This window comes from Canis lupus, chromosome 6, assembly GCF_003254725.2.
Source record: "Canis lupus dingo isolate Sandy chromosome 6, ASM325472v2, whole genome shotgun sequence".
Lineage (NCBI taxonomy): Eukaryota > Metazoa > Chordata > Mammalia > Carnivora > Canidae > Canis > Canis lupus.
Window position 1 is genome coordinate 1665403 of NC_064248.1, and position 19691 is coordinate 1685093.

The 19691-nt window shown below is 41.5% G+C and overlaps 1 protein-coding gene across 11 annotated transcripts in view; it reads left to right on the plus strand.

The window, feature by feature from the left end:
• Nucleotides 1-19691, plus strand: part of CALN1 (calneuron 1) — a 522356-nt gene that overhangs the window by 354892 nt on the left and 147773 nt on the right. The gene's annotated exons all lie outside the window — the stretch shown is intronic.

Genomic DNA, 19691 nt, shown 5'->3' on the forward strand with positions numbered 1-19691 from the left:
TTTAAGACTGGTGTCTGGTCGCAGTTCAGTGGGCCTATATTATCATTTTCATTTTAAGCAATGTCCTTTGTTTTCTGTCTTTTGCTATACTGATTGTTTTATATGCTTTATCTTTTAAATGATGTTATAATCCTTTTTACTTTTATGAAATATGCAGTTAAAATAATATTTGTCTGAATTATCAGCCAAAAGAATAAATGGCTTCTGACTTTTCCTTAACACAAAATTCGGCTTATATTTATTCTCTGATTTCTCTCTTCACTCATATATTCTGTCTTTTTTAAATTGTTGTTGGAATAGTTATAGATTCACATGCAGTTTTCAGAAATAATTTAGAAATATCGCAAGTAACACTTACTCAATTTTCCCGTAAGCGGTAATATTTTGCAAAGTCATAAGACAGTATCATAAGTGAGGATTTTGATACTGATAAAACTCACCAATATTCTTTGCCTTTCCCCAGTTTTACTGGTACCCATGTTTGTGTGTGTACATGTTTACTGCAATACAGTTTTGTCAGATGTGTAGGTTTGTGTATCTGCCTCCACAATCAAGAGAGTGAACAGTTCCATCTCAGCCCACACCCCCAGCACTCTCCCTAACTGCTGCCAACCACTAATCTATTTTTCACTTCTCACATTTTGTCAGTCAAATACTTTTTGTAAATGGAATCCTGCAGTATGTGACCTTTTGGGATTGACCTTTTTTCACTCAGCATCATATCCTTGAGATTCATTCAAGTTGTATGTATCAGTAGTTTGCTCCTTTCTGCTTGGAATACTGTATCACGGTATGGATGTACCACAGTTTATTTAACCATTTACATGTGAGGGACGTCTGGCTGTTTCGGGTTCTTGTTCTTGGCTCTTATGAAGAAAGCTGCTGTTAACAGTTGTGTGAAGGTTTTTGTGTGAGCATAAGTTCTCATTTCTCTAGAATAAATGCCCTCAAGTACAGTTGCTGGAGCATAAAGTAATTGTGTGTTTGTTTTATAGAACACTGCTAAATGGTTTCCCAGCATGACAGCTGTATTTCACATTTTTACCAGCGATGTGCAAGTGATCCAGTTTCTTCATATCCCTACCAACTTGAGGACTTAACAGGAGCCATGCTCCTAGGTGTGTAGCGATATCCCACTGTATCATTTACATTCCCGTGGTGGCTAATCTTTTCCAGTGCTTATTTACCATCTATATGTCCCCTTCTGTTCATGTCTATTTGTGTCTTTAGCTCATATCCTCATTAGGTAGTTGTTTTGGTTTTGTTCGGTTTTACTGTTGAGATTTGAGAATTCTTTATGTATTCTAGGTGCTACTCCTTTGTGACATAGGTTGCTTGTGAGTATGTTCTCCCAGCATATCTTTCTTTCAACTTATCTTTCTATCCTCTTTGCTTTTGGTATCAAGTCTAAGATCTCTTGGCCTAGGCCTGGATCACAAAGATTTTCTGTGGTTTTTTTTTTTCCTAAAAATTTATATAGCTTAAAATTTTACATATTAAGTCTGATTTTCTATTGAATAAATCTTTATATGCATATAGACTTCTATCTAAGACATATGTAATGTATTACATATATGTGCCTTTTCTTTCTGTTGTTCACATTGCAGTGAACTCATGATCTGTCTTCAAGTTCACGTTTTCTCTGTCATCTCCAGTATCCCAGCAACTTTTTAATTTCTGCAATTGTATTTTTTTACTTCTGTAATTTTCATTTGATTCTTTTCAGTAACTTCTATTTCCTCCTTAAATTATTTTCATTTTTTCACTTGTTTCAAGAGAACATGTGATCGATTATTGAAGGATTTTTTATGATGCCTTCTTTAAAATCCTTATCAGATAATTCCAGTGTCTGGTTCATATACATATTGGTGTCCATTAAGTGTCTTTTCTCATTCAAGTTGTGATTTTCTTAGTTCTTCAGTTGATAGGTGATTTCCTATTGTATCCTGGATAACTTGCCTAATATACTAGTGGACGCTGGGTTCTATTTACATCTATTATTTTTAGGGGCAGCCACCCTGTTTAGGATTAGCATGCAGGTCCTGGCTTACTTTCGTGGGCCATGGTTCTAAATGACAGTTTCATTTTACACCCTTTATGGTGATGGTTTAGTCTGCTTGGTTTATCTGGTGCTGCAGGGTCTCCCACTCATCTGTCCTCATGCTGCTTGAGGGGTGGAAAGGGTTTTCTTGGGCCAGGATTATGGGTTTCTCTTTTTGGGGGGTGGAGATCCTTAAGCAAGAGGCTTCCTAAGTCAGGTGCCTTTTGTGATGGGATTCTCCCCTAACTGTGGAGGACAAAGAACGCTTCCCAGGTCAGGTGCTTATCGAAATCCACTTAATCCAATGGATGTACAGTGAGATCCATCTTACCGCTGACCTCAGTGTTTGGGCAGAGGTGGAGAGTCTCAGGCCCGCAGGGACGGAGGCTTCTTGGGCTGGGCCATTTGTTTAGGTGGAGGGCCTTCTTGCTGGGGCCACCCTATTATATTACTGTGGGAATTTCAGTCCTTCCAGGGAAGGAGAGCATTTTCCTGAGCTGTTTATCATTAGTGGGGCTCCCAGTAGATCCCCATTGCCCATTGTGGGTTTGCCTAGTTTTGTCTGAGGAGTTCTCATTCAATATGGGGGAGGAATGAGCCTACCCATGCTGCCTTCCATTGCTAGGTTTGAGGGACAGGACACATCGGATCTGGATCATCTCCTCCCAGTGGGTGGGAGAATGTAAATGTTCTGTCACCGTGTTGTTCTCCAATGCTGGCTCCCAAACGGGTGGTTCATCTTCCTCTTAGCACCTTGGAGAGTTCTCCTTTGGCCGTCACCTACTTTCTTTTCATGGGTTATAGTGGTATTGGCAGGCAAGTGGGGAGAAAGGGGTCTATCCCATGTTGTCCCAGCTACAAGTCCACTATTATTAAATAGCTCTTTTTAATCATTAGGCATTCTTTTTCCAGAATATTTTTAGTGTTTGTGTTTAGTTTTGCATCCGTATTTACAACAGCTCATTTTACCTCTCTCTAAAACATTTTTGTTTACATTATCATTTCTTTGTACTCTAAATTTATTTTTGAGTAAAGGTTTTGTTTATTTACATATGGGGGAGAGAGCACACATGAGCAGGGGGAGGGACAGAGACAGAGAACCTCAAGCACACTCCATGCTGAATGAGAGGCTAACACAAGGCTTGATCCCCTGACCCATAGGGACCATGACCTGAGTGGAAGCCACGGTCAGTCACTTAACCAACTGAGCCACCCAGGTGCCCCTATACTCGAAATTTCTTATATTCGAATTGTGAATTATAGTTCTCTCAGTTGGCGGGAGAACTTTTTTGTAATTTTTCATAGTGGAGATCAAGGGATTACCCAAAAGACCTGTTTTCAAGCCCTTTGCAAATTTGAAGAGATCCTTCTGTAACTTTGTTCACAAAATAAAAATATGGTTGAATATACAGTTCTTGGGACATGAAATGTTCACTGCAGTATCCTGCAATCATTTCTCATAGAATTTTATGTAGTACCTTACTCTTCCAGATGCTCCCTGGAGGGAAAACTAAAATTCCATGATCAAATAAATTGTAGAAATGTTTCATACTTCAGGCAGTTCATTTCTTGAAGTTCCAGAAAATATATCAGCTTCATGAAAACTCTGATATAGCCTTCATTTGACAAACTTGTCCAATTTTGTTTGGCCTATTGTTTCTCAAATGATGCAATGATGATGATGCACTTTCTTTCTGTGCTTTGCCTATTAATATTTATATCCTCAATACTCTCAGAAGTAAAAAACAAACAAACAAACAAACAACTAACCATGAATTAAATAGAGGGATGTCTGGAGTGGACCATCGGGACAGGAGCAGAGCCTCAGTGATGTCATCCTGAAGCTTGGTCTTTTGTACCCCCATCCTCAGCCTGCTGGAGGCTCACCTTCATCCATGTTGCCTTCTGGCAGAAGGAAGGTTGCTACAACTTTGGGCATCAGAACCGTGTTCGCAGTGGGGTGACGTGGCAGCAAGAGGCCTTCTTTGTGCTGATTGTTCTCTGAGTTTATAAAGGAAACCTTTCTCAGAAGGCTCCTGGCAGGTGTTCCCTTTACATGTCATTGGTCCAAGCAAAATCACATGCTTGCTCCCAGCCACAGCGGGACTTAAGAAGATGGATACCTGGCAAGGGGGGTATGATGGCTTGCCCACCTTAGATCTGTTCTGATCTACCCTTGAGGCTTGACTCATTGGTCTCCCAAATCAAATCAAGTTTCTCTAAGAAAGGAAGATGGGAGAGGAGTGGTTGCTGGGTATGCCACAAGTGGTGCCTGCCACAATCTTCCTCTAAGGAAAGTGGCAGACATGATACACCATCAGAAATTCTTTCTGATGTGTGTTCACCAATTTTTGTGCTTTGTAGAGAAGTTGGAGGACAATTTGTTTTATGTTCCTTGTAGAGAACCTGTTTTGTTCTATCTGACACTTGTAATTTTTATTTATTTAAAATCATATGTTGAGCAGAATGGGTCTTTTATTACGTGGCCTGGATCTTAGGAAGCTTTTCTGTTATGTCGACTTAGTCCTTCTTTCCACTGGACACAACTTTCTAGCATTCTCTATTTAATTATTGCTTTTGCTCTTGTTTTGTTTTTCTCCTGAACAACAGACAAAATCCTTAAGTTGGACTTTTCTTTCTTTCTTTCTTTCTTCCTTTCTTTCTTTCTTTCTTTCTTTCTTTCTTTCTTCTTTCTTTTCTTTCTCTCTTTTTTTTTTTTTTTGTCTTCCTTTCTATTTGTCAACTTCTCTTTTTCTGTTTCATTCCTTTCCCATCCAAGGTCTGAGAACTAACCCTAGTCTGCTGATTTGTAGAGTGTATGTCCTGCCGGATATGACCTTCAATGTAAATTTAGTTTTGCTCCTGGCTTTTGAGTTCCTTAACATTCTCTTTTCTCTTATTGAATTCCTTTTCTGTTTCCTTATTTCAACGTTTTTCTCCTTCTGTGGCTTGCTCTTTTTTTAAAAAAATATATTTTATTTATTTATTCCTGAAAGACACACAGAGAGAGGCAGAGATGAGGCAGAGGGAGAGGCAGGCTCCCTGCAGGGAGCCTGATGCAGAACTTGACCCCAGGACCCCGGGATCATGACCTGAGCCAAAGGCAGATGCTCAACCGCTGAGCCACCCAGGAGTCCCTGTGGCTTCCTCCTTCTGTTCCACTGTGACCAAATCCTCTTGGATGTTTCGAAGACTCTAAGATATTTTAAAGCATCATCATTATTTTGTGAACAGTGATTTTTTTTCCTTCTTCATCAGGGTATTATTTCCCTTGTTCTTCATTGTCTTTTTGAAAGTACTATGCTAACTTTTTTTTTTTTTCCTAATCCACATTACCCCAGTGTCCTGAGATTTGTCAGAGCGTGGAGGTAGTTTAGTGTGGCTTTCCAACTTCTCTGGGAGTGTGTTCTTCCTCCTCTGGCTCAAAGGGTATGGCTGGTGATTTCTTTCTACATCTATTCCAGGAACATGGCCCTTCAGTGGAAATCTCTCCCAGATTTTGGCCTGTGTTCTTCTCTTATCTTCCTTTCACAGTTGGTACTGACTATCCTTCCTTTTTATTTATTTCTGCATGTATTCTTTGGGGAAATTAGAAAGGAAATCTAGTCTGACTCTGGGCCAGCACTCATATCCAGTTGGTGGGTACTTGCAAAATCCCCCGAGAGGCAATGTTCAGTAATAGGGAAAAAGCACGGAGCTTCCTAGTTAGTAGTCTGACTCCCAGCTCTGCCTCCTGCATGCTGTGTGACTGTAAGCCCATCACTGTACCCCTCAGAGCATTGACTCCCTCAGCTAATAGGAATAGCCAAGTGACAAGGTCTCTGAAAAGATAAAATAGGATGGATACTACATCTGAGGTGCATGACACACTGTCACACTCACTGTGTGTTCAGTCCCCTCCCTCCTGTTCCCAATGCTCTGCAGAGAAATAGCAAGCATCAAGTTGACCTTCTGGTCAACCAACTCTTCTCTCGTGACCCAGGTTCTATCTGTGCCTGGACCCCATTCTTGCAGCCAGGGCATACTTCATATTTAGAGATGCTTTCCATATAGACTGTGGTCTTGGGATGCTCAGTAGTCCCCCACCACCCCTTCTGTGCCTGGCAGGACACTCCCAGGCACTTCTTTTTGAGAAGCAGACTATAAAGTTGGGATCCCAGGTGGTCTAATTTCTAGATCTGCTCCTTATAACCTATGGAACCATAGTCCAACTCTTTCTCCTTCTCTCTGATTCCTTTTCCTCATCTTCAAAATGGGGATAATGATTTATCTGCCTCATTGGGTTAATGAACTGTGTAAACCCTTTAGAATGGTTCCTGACACATGGTAAGTATGGTATCCGTGTTTGCTGTGGTAGTGCTAATGGTAATGATGATGGTCATGATGATGGTGATGCTGATCATGATGGTGATGATGATGGCAGCTTTCACCATCATCATTAGACTCTCATGCTGCAGACTCCCACATCTGGGCACACCATGTTCTGCAATGCAGCCAATGCACTGCCACCCCTCCCCTGCCCCGCCGCCTACACTCCTGTGACTGTTGGACCCCAGGGGTTGGTTCTGATTCCCCTCCCAACTTTCCCTCCCTATGGCAGTCACCTTCTCTATGCCCAGGTATATTCACCTAGCATTGTGGCAGATGAGAGGATGGAGACTTAAGAGGCCCTATCCTTGGAGACATCGAATGGGAGACAAGCCCACCATCCAAGGAGATTTAGACATTTATCTGCCCAAAGGCAAGAAACTGAACTGGATGATCCTTCAAGGCCGTGATTCTGTTCAAAATCCTTCAAAGACTCCACTTCTCCCTCGGGACAGAGCACAAATTCCAGAACACTGTACCATCTGCCCTGCTTTCCTCTTCAGCATCCCCAGCCATCCCCCTCACAAGCCTCCACAATTACACATGGTCCTGACCACATCATACTTCCCCGCACCTCCACACCTTCCCACTGGCACACAGCTTTGCCAGGACAGCCCCTCCCTTCCCGCCCCCCTCCCTGGACCCAGGGAACCCTTGTGTCCCCCACCCTGTGGCACAACCTCTGTATCAGTTGGTCCTTACTAAGGAAGCACACCCTCTGCCCTGCCACTGGCGCCCTGCTCCTGTCCTTAAAGTATCCTGTGTCAGCTTACCTAACAGCACACAGGCCACCTGCTTGAAACCAGCAGTTTCTTATAGTAAGAGGATGCCCAAAAAGCAGCACTTGGGACATCAACAAAGCACAACTTTATTTTTGTCCCCTTTGCCCCTTTAAAGTGTATCCAGTTATAGCCATGTCACTCTGCTCCTAGATGAAAACTCTGGTGGTCCTGTGACTTTTTTTTTTTTTTTTGTCCATGAAAAGAGACTCTTAAGAACTAAATATTTTACTCATACAGGAAAGTACAGAGCAAATATACCAGGGTGTTATATAACAAGTCACCCATATTGAACAAATAGTAACAATATTTGCTTCAGAATTTAGGAAATTAAATATTAGGGACTTGGCTTCTCTTATTATGCTAAAGTTGCCTTTTATCTTCTCATATTTTTGTACATTTGCTGTGTGTGTATGTTCTGTAAACAGTAATTTGTTTTACAGCTTTACATAAAAGGTATCAACAGGAGATGATACCTGGCTGGCTCAGTCGATGGAACGTGGGACTCTTCATCTCAGGGTCTGTTGAGTTCCAGCCTCACATTGGGTATTGGGATTTCTAAAACAACAAAAAACCTTAAAAAAAGGTATTAACAGGAGGTGACACCTGGAGCCCCCTTAAACTGATATAGCCTTAAAATCAAGACTTTCATTTCTACACAACCAGATTCGCACACACTGTGGGTCTACAAGATCTTGTCTTAAAATTTCCTCTAAATGGAGTAATACTGCAACTAGAATGGGTGTTTATTTTTATTCAAGAGACTTTTTTTTTATTTATCCATGTTGCTCTGTATAGATTTCGATTATTTTAAGTCCTGAAGAGCAGTCCATTGATAGCAGCTATCATTGATAGCTTCAATGTCATGTTATTGGTCATTTAAGGTTGTCTGTAAGTTTTCAGTATTGTAAGTAGTACTGCTATTGCAATCCTCTCAAGTCCCTGTGGATGAGTATCTCCAGAGCAGATACATGGAATTGGAACTGCCCTGGTGTGGGGAGGCACATCCTCAGTTCCTTAAGAACTGCCAAAATGTTTCCTGAAGAGCTGGCTTCAATTTATAACCCCACCTGTACTTTATGTGTGCTCCTGCTTACTGTATCCTTGAGAACTAAATCTTTGCTGACATGCAGAATGTGAAATTGTGTTTTGTGGTCATTTAATCTTGTTCTGCCTTTAATACTGGAGAGGGTGACCATTTCCCCCATGTGTATCGGCCATTTGGTTTTTCTCTCTTGTGATTTGCCTGTTCATATTCTTTGCCAAATTTTCAATTTGATGCTGCATCTTCTCTTGATCTGTTGACTCACTGTTCTACTCCTACCTCTGGGTGACTCAGTGCTCTGGGTAATAGCAAAGGTAGAGAAAATAATTTAAGCCTATATTGCTGCAAACTCAAGCCAAATCACCACAATTCCAGGAGAGAGAGAGCTTCCATCTTTCCGCGGTAGAAGTATCTAGATGAAATGAGTAAAATGTAGTGTGGCTGTGTAACTGCAGGATTTGCAGTTCCATGGTTTGTTTTTTAGACTGGCTCTGCCAGTATCACTAGATGCTGAGACCCATTAGCATTACTCAGATTGTCTTCTGGGCTTTCAGGGCCAAGTGAACCCTGTTACATGTAACTCAGCTTATTCCCCTTCATAACATCATTCTTGCTGTTTTGGTTAGGTGACTCTTGAGGGGAGCTCACTAAATCTCTCTTCAGATTACCACTTCATTGGGTGAGGGGGTCGCAAGGTTAGGGCAACCCTGAGGGATTACACACCTTGCAGCCTTGATCAAGCATTTACTTCTACTTGGTAGGATCCCTACTATTTTCTTGGCCTCCTCATTATATGGCCACACTTCTGCCTGCTTTCTCTTGCTCTCTTCTGTGCCCTCCAGTAGGATCCAACTCTTTCTGCAAGGCCTGACTGACCTAGTCTCTTCTCCCTGAATCTGCTAAACTTTGCTGACTAGGTAACCAGGTCATTTATCTTGACCTCCTTGTAAGAGGTTATTCCTTTGATTCACTGTTTATACCTAATAATCTATAGAAAATTTTTGAGATTAGTTAGAGATCCATCTATTTCATTAGTCTTTTCAAACTAATATTTTTTGGTTTGGTTTATTATCTACCTTTTAGATCATAATTGACTCATGTCTGCTCTTTGACATAGTTCCATTCTATTTCTTTTCAACATTTCTGTATTATTTTTTTTCTTGGGCCTGTCTTTATAAGCAGCAGATAGCTAGATTTTTTTAAAAAAAATTCAACCAGTAGTCTGTCTTTAAATAGATAAATTTAATACACTTTATGTGTAGGGGTCAGGGAGGAGATTAGAGACACCTTTAGAATCATTTGTTCTATCCTTGTTTTGTGTTGCCTGCTTTTGTGTACTATTGGACAGATTGCATTGTCTTACCTGTTGAACAGATAATCCTCCATGCTGCCACCCACCCACACACCCTTTTTCTTTCCTGATTTGGAAGCTCCAAATTTCTATTATTTTACATTTAAAAATAAATGTTTTAACATTTTGTTTTTTTACAAAGTTCAGAATTATTCAGTGTCTCTATGATTCCCGTAAGTAAGACAGTGGCAGGGTCCCGTCTCAGCAGGGAGCCCCACCCAGGCTTCCCATTTCATAAGGGGAGGGGGCCGGTTCAGTTTTCTGTTCCCAGCAGGACAGGAACCCCCTGCTACCTCTGTCACTATACCTAAAGCAAGCAGGCTCTCACATTCAGTGCAATTTGGTCTCCATTTATGTGCATTGGGAGGATAGGCTAGTTGGCAAAGGCCTGTCAAGAAGGGGTCTCACAGGACCCCACAACCTCTGCTGCTCATCTCTGGAAGCATAGCTGGTGTTCCCTCCAACTCTCAGTATTTGGGCCATGGTTGCTCCTCTGCCAACCCTATAAAGAACTCTCTAGAATCCCTGGGTTTTTGCAACACTGGCTCAGATTCAGGATCCTGGGTAAATACATCTGGTTGGACATAGAAGTGGGTTCAGATTCCCACTGAGACACTTACGCTGGGAAAGTTTCCAGACACAAGAAGGAAATTCAGATTCTGAGCCTATACTTTGCTTTCACACACATCCTTAGTAGTAGCTAATATATGTATTAGTTGGCTTTGCTGTGGTTCATGAGTGGATAGGCATGAAGACAGACAATTTTGTTCTCTTTGCATTGTGTTTTGTAAGCACTGTGGTACATGCATCTATCAGGTCAGCCCCTGCAAGTGTCCATCACCCTTGTGACAGGCCTGCCAGGCTGAGTGCCATATATCAGCCCCTCTGACTGTAAAATCTGGTGGGAGGAAACAGGTTTACCTGGTTGTAAGTCCTCATCAAATGCACATATTTTCAAGTACGATAAGTGTAAAATGCAGGACGTACTTCACCTCCCATTTCTGGGAACACCTCAGCCCTTCCCCTGGCTGGCTCTCCTTCCCCAGCTGATGTGAACCTAGGAATCTGCAGATGCAACCATTGTTCATAGACAAAATCTTCTGATATTTCTGCATTTGGGGAGAGAGCAGCTCTGGGAGAAAGAGCAGAGCTCAGTACTGGGAGAATGCAGTCCCAGACTATCCCCTTTCCTTTCCTCTCTAATGTAAGGGCTTCCTGGGATGGCCTGTCCAGCTGCCAATTTGCCTTTTGCTCTGCTTCCTTGTCAACCCTGCTCAGAGACACTGTGTTCTCCATGACCTTTTAGTCCTCGCCATGACCAGATGAGCAGCCTTATTTTTTACTTTTATACATTTCACAGTACTTTATCCTATGCTGTATTTGTTGTTGTTCTTGACTGAAATCATTATCCAAAATCATTGGTTGACCTAGGCCCAAATACTGACCCCCCGCCCCCGCAAAAGGTTTAGGTTGAGAATCCTCTAAATCAGTTGTGCACAGTTGAAAATTGTCTCTCATGGAGCGACTAAGTCTGGTATAATTGGAATATTCTCAAGATTTCAAATATAGGCACCTTAATGTAACTGATAGTACTGTGTTTCATACTGGAATTGATATCATAAAGAGAAGATGAAGGAGCAAGAGACATAGAGGAGGGACCCAGAGGCACAGAGCCTTCAAGAACACAGTGTTTCTCATGAAGCACATGGTAGACGTGGGGTATTGATCATGTCAGAAAAATTAACAAAGGATGATGGATGGGAGAGAGAATATAAATATTGGTTCTGACATTGGACTTAAAATTCATTCTTATTTTGTATTTTTAAAATTGAGATATAACTAACATGATATTTTATGAGTTTCAGGTATATAATGATTCAATATATGTCTATATTGCAAAATGATCACCACAGTAAGTCTGGTTAACATCCATCACCACATATAGTCACCATTTTATTTTCTTGTGATGAGAACTTTGAAGATCTATTCTCTTAGCAATTTTCGAGTACACAATACAGTATCATTAACTACAGTCACCACACTGCACATTACATCCCCATGACTTGTTTGTCTTACAACTGGAAGTTTGCACCTTTTTTAAAAAAATTTTTTTTTTATTTATTTATTCATGAGAGACACAGAGAGAGGCAGAGACACAGGCAGTGGGAGAAGCAGGCTCCCGGTGGGGAGCCTAATGCAGAACTCGATCCCAGGACTCTGGGATCACACCCTGAGCCAAAGGCGGATGCTTAACTGCTGAGCTACCAAGGTGCCCCTGTGCCTTTAAAAATATATATATTATTTGCCAGAGAGAGAGCACAAGCAGGAGGAGCAGGAGAGGGAGAAGCAGGCTCCCCACTAAGCAGAGAGCCTGATGTGGGACTCAATTCTAGGACCTTGGGATCATGACGTGAGCTGAAGGCAGACACTCAACCAACTGAGCCACCCAGGTGCCCCAGGTTTGACCTTTTGACCCCCGATCCCCCTCACATCCCCACCTCTGACAACCATCAATCTGTTTTCTGTATCTACAAGTTTGGAGTTTTGTTTGTTTTTTAGATCCACATTTAAGTGAGATCATGTAGTATTTGTCTTTCTCTAATTCACTTAGTGTAATGCCTTCCAGGTTCATCCATGTTGTTGCAAATGGCAAGATTTCGCACACACCACATTTTCCTTATCCCCTCATCCATCAGTGGACATTTAGGTTGCTTGCATGTCTTGGCTATTGTAAATAACAGTGCAATGAACATAGGGGTGCAGATGTCTCTTCAAGTTAGTGTTTAAACTTCATTCTTTTAAATGACCTCAAACTCAGATGCCATGGACCAGAGGAATCAATGTCAGATGGATGGCATACAAATCCAAAAACATAGCTCAGATTCCCTACTAAGCATGTGCCTCTGCTGTGGTGCTCTCTCTGGGTCTGCTTGTTTCCCATGGGTCTGCCCAGAAATGCACATCTATATATGCACAGCAGCCTTCTTTCTGATGAGAGGAAATTGAGCTAGAGACTGATTGGATTCAGTGGAAGAAGGCCCAGTTGATGTGAAGCCCCAGTGTGGGCTCCTGGCTGGAGGGCAGGCCCTTTCTTCCCCAGACAGAAAGAAGGTTAATGGGAACAGAGAACAACAGATTTCAGGGCCTTGGTCCCTGCTCCTGGAACTGCTGCCCAAACAGACCCTGTGCTGGCTTCCAAGCTAATTGCTAATCTAAGCAGAAGTGCCCCCATCCAGGCAGGGGTGCAGAGCCACGAGTAGAGCCAGGACCAAGTTGTGACCTGCTTCTCTCCCCGCCACCCCGGTGCTGGGAAACTTCTTTCCAACTGACAGCAGGGCTGGGGAAAGAACACCTGCTCCCACATTTTCCAACTCATAGCTGTCTCTGCTGATGGCTTATTCCTCAGAACTTGCTGGTCTCTGCCCACTTACTCTTGCCAACTCATCCAGGTCACAAGGTATCATGTGTCACTGTTGTCCACCAAATCCGGTCTGAGAGCCTTTTGGGATGGAATGATCAGTTACAATAGTAGCAGAAGAAAACACCCTAAGAAATCAGTGGAGCAAGTGCCCCCCTGCCCGGGAGAGCTGGCCGGCCATTCATTCCTGCCCAGGAGCCGAGAAAACAGCACTAATTGTTGTGTCCTTACAGGCAAGGCTGATCCAATCCATAAAGACGATCAGCATGTTTACTGCATATTTGGTTGAACTGTATCCATTCAGACTACACAGGCAAGGTCAGCCTGAATTAGTTAGAGATATCTCATTACATAGGCATTTTCAAGAAGTGGTGATTTTTTTTTATCACAGTATTTCACCATATTTTTATGTATCTAGGTAATTGGACTTAACTGCTACTTTTAAAAAGTACCTTTAAATGGAAGCTCTGAGACACATTGATAATTAGCATCCTTTTACACCCTCAATTAAACTGCCAAAGTCCCTAACACTTTTCTTTCTTCTTGAGTTACTTAAATATAGCTCTGTAATTTTATTTATCCAATTTGTTTGCTCCGGCAGCTCTTCTTCAATAATGAAGAGGAAGACTTAGGTCATACTCGTATCAAATCATCATAAATTCTAAAAATCTGCCAAGTCCAAATTTCTTAATGAGGGCTTTAGTTTATAAATGCATCTTTGGTTTCAAAAGCCTACATTTCGAACAAGGAAAAAACACATTTCTGTTCAAACCACACAGTAAGTTTGCTGGGTTCTGGCTCACAGACCCGTATCTACTAGTTTATCCATTTATTCTTTGGTGCAAACATCAGAAACAGGAAACACTTGAGGCAGAACTCAACTTTCAGGAAATGCATCTGGTAAGTAGTACAGGATAATTTTTTCAAAAATGCATCGGGCACCTGCCTGTGCTGGGTGCTATGAGACCACAAGCGTGAGCTCTCAAAGGGCCTACCACCTGGTTTGGGGATGGCGTGAGGGCTTCGAAGGGCAAGCATGGCTGTGACCTGCTGGGCATCTCTTGGGGCTCCGTGCTGGCAGCGTGATCAGTCCTTTCGTGAGCTAGCATGTGATGACTGTTCTGAGCTGCAAAATCTGCGTAACAAACAGATCACAAGAGACTGTGCTCCGGCCATGTGCTCCGCAGGTCTGCAAAATGAGCTTCTCCTGACTGCAGCTGAGGCAGCCAATGATGCTTGATTGCTTTACAGGAATCAAATTAGGAGAGTGAAAATGCCTGTCAGTCACCGCTAAGCACACGTGCTAGGGAAGCTCTAAATCAAAAGCTGTCCGGTAATCAACGAAGAGTAGCTGATTAAAATCTATTAAATTCCCCAACTTAGAAATTGATGGTTCCCTCCCTGCACACCTTCTAAATCTCATCTGACAGTTATGTCTGACATTATTTATCACATGTGACAAAATACTACCAGAGAAGAGGACGCACCTTTGACCAAATCATCACACTTGGGCTGGTTTTTTCTGCACGCATAGAGGTGCCTCAACTTTCTCCCAGCAGACATAAATAGATGAGAAGGTAAAAATGTTCTCCTTTCAGATAACAACTCAAACAATAAAAAACAAAAAACCCTTCCATAAAATGATTCCTCCAAAGGCCACATAACTCGAAGTCTGTTGGCCAAACCACTTTGAAGTCAGATATACACAAAATTGGTTTTCCTCCAGGCATGCAACAAAATGCAAATACCCACTACTGAAGCTTCCTATGGGAAGCTCAGAACTAGCTGAAGGTCAGTGTTAAGTGTTGGACCTGTGTATCCACGGAAGGCTGAAGATTTCAGAGATATGAAAATTCTAATATATCACAGTCCAGATATCTGGAGGCCATTCTGCATCCATTTGTTGGATTCACTTATGGGTATTAAACCTACATTCACCAATTTTTAGTTAGATCGAACTTGGATAGACCACTTAAATGCTCAGAACCTGTTTCTACACCTGTCCTATGGGGATAATGATAGGCCACAGCTTCTTGCAGTCATGTGGATCATGCAACATGCACATAAAATACCTACTTTGGAACTTAGCACATAGTAGGTGCTCAGTAGATATTTGCTGCTTTGATTTCTGCACACTTGCTCTAAAATACTAATGCTGCAGTGGAACCTTTTAAGGTCTGTGAAATTACTGACATGAACCATCTTGCCGTGGAGAATTATCTTTGTGGTTTGGGGAGGATGTTAATACCTGGTGAGGCAGCTAGTGCATTCTGACATCATCTTTTGTCTCCTCTTCTTTTTAAAATATTTTATTTATTTATTTGAGAGAAGGACAGAGTGCATAAGCCAGGGAAGAGGCAGAGGAAGAGGGAGAAGCAGACTCCCAAGTAGGGAGCCCAATGCGGGCCTTGATCCCAGGATCCTGGGATCATGACCTGAGCCAAGACAGATGCTTATCTGATGGAGCCATCCAGATGCCCCTCCTTTGTCTCCTCTTGTTGGTGACTCCCCCCTCCTCAGCTTTATTGAGATATAATTGACAAATAACATTGTCCAAGTTTCAGGTGTACAGTGTGATGATTTGATATACGTATATATTGCAAAATGATGACCACAATAAGGCTAGTTAACACTCTAACCTCACGGAGTTAGCATTTTTTGTTTTTATTGTTGTTGAGAACATTTAAAATCTACTCTCTAGCAACTTTCAGGTATACAATACAGTATCATGAACCTTGGTGTGTGGAAAGATCCCCAGGACTTACTCATCTTCAAACTGGAAGTTTGTACCTTTTGACCACCTTCACCCATTTCTCTCACCCCTAGCTCTTGGCAACCACCAACACTCTCTATGAATTCAGCTTTCTTAGATTCCACATATGAGTGAGATCTTAAGTATTTTCTTTCTCAAACTGACTTCTTTCCACCTGGTACCCTTTGGGGTCATCCATGTTGTTGAAAATGGCAAGATTTCCTTCTTTTTGATGACTGAAAAATATGCCAATGTATGTCACATTTTCTCCATCCATATATCCATTGAGAGATGCTTACATTGTTTCTATGTCTTGGCTGTTGTGGGTAATGCCGCAGTGAAGATGGGGGTGCAGTTATCTCTTCAAGACAGTGATTTTCTTTCCTCTGGGTAGATACTCAGAAGCGGGATTTTTAATGGTATTTATATTTTTAATCTTTTGAGGAATCTCCATACTGTTTTCTATAGTGGTGGCACTATGGAAATCCTCTCTAGCTCTTGTGATCTCTTGTCTTTTTGGTAATGGCCCTTCTAACACTTGTGTGGTGGTGAGAGCTCACTGTGGTTTTGACTTGCATTTCCTGATGATGAGTGCTGTCGAGTACCTTTCCATTGTACTCGTTAGCCGTTTGTATGTCTTCTTGGGAAAAAATATCTCTTCAGGTCCTTTGTTTTTCATCTCTCTTCTACTGTACCTTCCAGTAAACACACTGATTATTCCCCCACTTCCCAGCCTTCTTCCATATTTATGTGTCTATGATTCCCAGTCATACTACAGCATCATTTTTCCTCCCCTTTGCTCAGTTCCTATCTTGCTTATTAGTAGACCTAAAAGGCCTTCAGGGTGTTTCTCACCAATTACATGTGTCTATTGGGAATTGTTGGTGAACTGACCCTGCCTTGGAATTTAGGCATTCAAGCCAGCTTGAAATTAGCTCTCAGTTTTGCAGAACCAAGTACCCTCAGGTCCTTCATGCCGAGGGAAGTGAGTTTTTTATTTTTTATTTTTTTAGATTTTATTTTATTTATTTATTTATTTATTTTATTGAGACACACACACACACAGAGAGAGAGAGAGAGAGAGAGAGAGAGAGAGAGGCAGAGGGAGAAGCAGGCTCCAGGCAGGGAGCCCAACATGGGACTCGATCCTGGGTCTCCAGGATCACACCCCAGGCCGCAGGCAGCACTAAACCACTGCACCATCAGGGCTGCCTGGGAAGTGAGTTTTAAATCGTAGGTCTGGCCTACTTAGCAAAGACTGGGCTTTATCAAATGGGAGAATGCCTGGGTGATGCTGGCTTGAGCTCTTCCGTGACGAAGGAGCACTTCTCCGTCTCTGCTTTTTATTGGAAATGGCATGAGCTTTATTGCCTAAGTGTTAAAGCACAAGGACAAAGTAGGAAATTACTTTAACTTTCATTCAGGGTGCTATATTGCCTGCCTTTTTCCAGCGGGTATGAAGGGCAGTTGGCCATGCAAGAAAAGGGTGTATTTTGCAAATAAGTGTCCCTAAAGTTCTGTGTTTCATTTTTTTAAGGGCTTGATCCCAGAATAGCTGTAAAAGTATTCCCTTGCTACAACTTTTTTATTTGTTCTAATGTATTGGGATTATGATACGACTTAATATAATAAAGCAGATTGATCGGTAAAAAAATAATGGTGTTTGCATAGCCAAAATAAGTTTGTTTCATATTGGAAGGATACTGTTTTCTCACAGAGTTAAATAACTATTAAATCTTGGGATCAGAAGGGAGCAATCATTTATCTAAATGAATCTTTGTATGAGATCCCAACCAAGTGATTACCTAACCTATGTTTGGTTTTATCTACTGCCAGAAGCTCTTTTTCCTTGGATGTAACATCATACCTTTGCCGTGCTCCATTAGAAATCTGTTCTCTGTATTATGTTCCAGTTGGTCCTGGTATACCCTGTACCCACTGATCCCACTCCTGATCTAATAGAACAAATCAGAATTATTTCACCTCTCTTCTAGCTGACAAGGTATAAAATATTTGAAGGCAGCTTTTACATTTGCCCTGTCTTTTCTCTTGTCCAAGGTAAGCTTCCCTAGTCCTCTCTTTCCTACATACCATCCCTGTTGACTTCATCCTGATAATGCTCTGTTTGATCCTCGTTCCTTTTTTTGTTTTTAGTTTAAATTTTATTAGCCAAAATATAATACATCATTAGTTTCAGATATAGTTCTCAACAATTCATTAGTTGTGTATAACACCCAGTGCTCATCCCATCACATGCCCTTCTTAATGCTTGTCACCCAGTTACCCCATTCCCCAACCACCTCCCCTCCAGCAACCCTCAGTTTGTTTCCAAGAGTTAAGATTTTCTCATGGTTTGTCTCCCTCTCTGATTTTTATCCCATTCTTTGTAAAGGGAAGTGTCCAAAAATGAATAGAACAAGTTAGATATTAACATGATAGTATGCTTTCATGAGTTAGGATTTTATGGCATGCAATTTTATGGCATGTGTCGGGAGAAAACACTTCTATGATTTATTATATATCCCATGATGTACTTATTTATTTGGTTGTGTATACTGTGCCTTGGTAAAAAAAAAATATTTAGTCTAAGATTAATATTTAGTCTTAATCTTAGAAAAGTACATAGATCGCATTAAGGTAAAAGAATTTGTTAGGAAGAAATCGGATCAAAAGGCAAATGACAGTAGGAGAAATAAAATTATATCAAAGGTAAGATTAATACCCAATGCCTGTCAGACACCCAGCCCCCTGCTTCCACAGCTGAAGCAAGATGGCTTTCATGAATGAAGAAATAAATAAAATCTTTAAAAAAAAGAAAAGATGATAACTCTAATCAGTTATATGATTCACAGTCTCCAGAAGATAACAGCAACCCCAGTACTCAAAAGAAATACAACCAGTTTTGGTATTGAGATATTATTGACTCCATGTGAAAAAGACACTGGATGGAATATTTAGAGATATAATTTCCTAAATGCCTTTTAGATGTACAGATCTATGAATTTTAATAAGTTTATACATGTGTGTAACCACCACCACAATAAAGACAGAAAATACTTCCATCGCCCCCAAAATTTCCTCATGCCCCTTTGGACTCAGTTTCCCTAGCCTCAGTGCCTGGCAACTACTGTCCTAATCTTATTGTCTACAGTTTGGCCATTTCTGTGTCATATAAATAGTCATATAGTGTGTCACCTTTTTGCCTTCTTTCATTCAGTATAATGCTCTGAGTTATCATCTGTACTGTGTCTTGTCTGTCTGTCTGTAGTCCATTCCTTTTTATTGTTTTGTAGCACCCCAATGCCCTACTGTAGCTTGCACCCAGTTTGTTTATCCCTTTATCAATTAGCGGACATTCACACTGTTCCCAGTTTAGAGTGTTGTCTTAGCCCATTTGGACTGCTATAACAAAAACACCATATCCCAGGTGGCCTAAAAACAACAAGAATTTATTGCTCACAGTTCTGGAGTAAGTCCAAGACCAGGCACCAGCATATCTGGTTCTGGTAGGACCTGCTTCCTGGTTCATAGACAGCCATATTTTCCATGTGTTCTCACATGGTGGAAGGAACAAGAGAGCACCCTGGGGTCTCTTTTATGAGGGCACTAGTTCCATCCACAAGGGCTCCATCCTTATGACCTAATCACCTCCCAGAGGCCCCGCCTTCAAATGCCACCACCTTGAGGGTTAGGAATTGCTGGGGGACACATTCAGTCTAGTGCAAAATGATTATGAATACAGTTGCTATTAACATTCATGTACGTGTCTTTATGTGGATTATGTTTTTATCATTTCTCTTGAGTAGATATGTAGGTGGAATGCCGGATCCTATGGTAAGTGTATCTTTAACTTGATGAGAAACTGCTAAAATGTTTTCCAAAGTAGCTGTGCCCTTTTTAGTGCCCACTAGTGATGTATGAGCATTCTAGTTGCTCT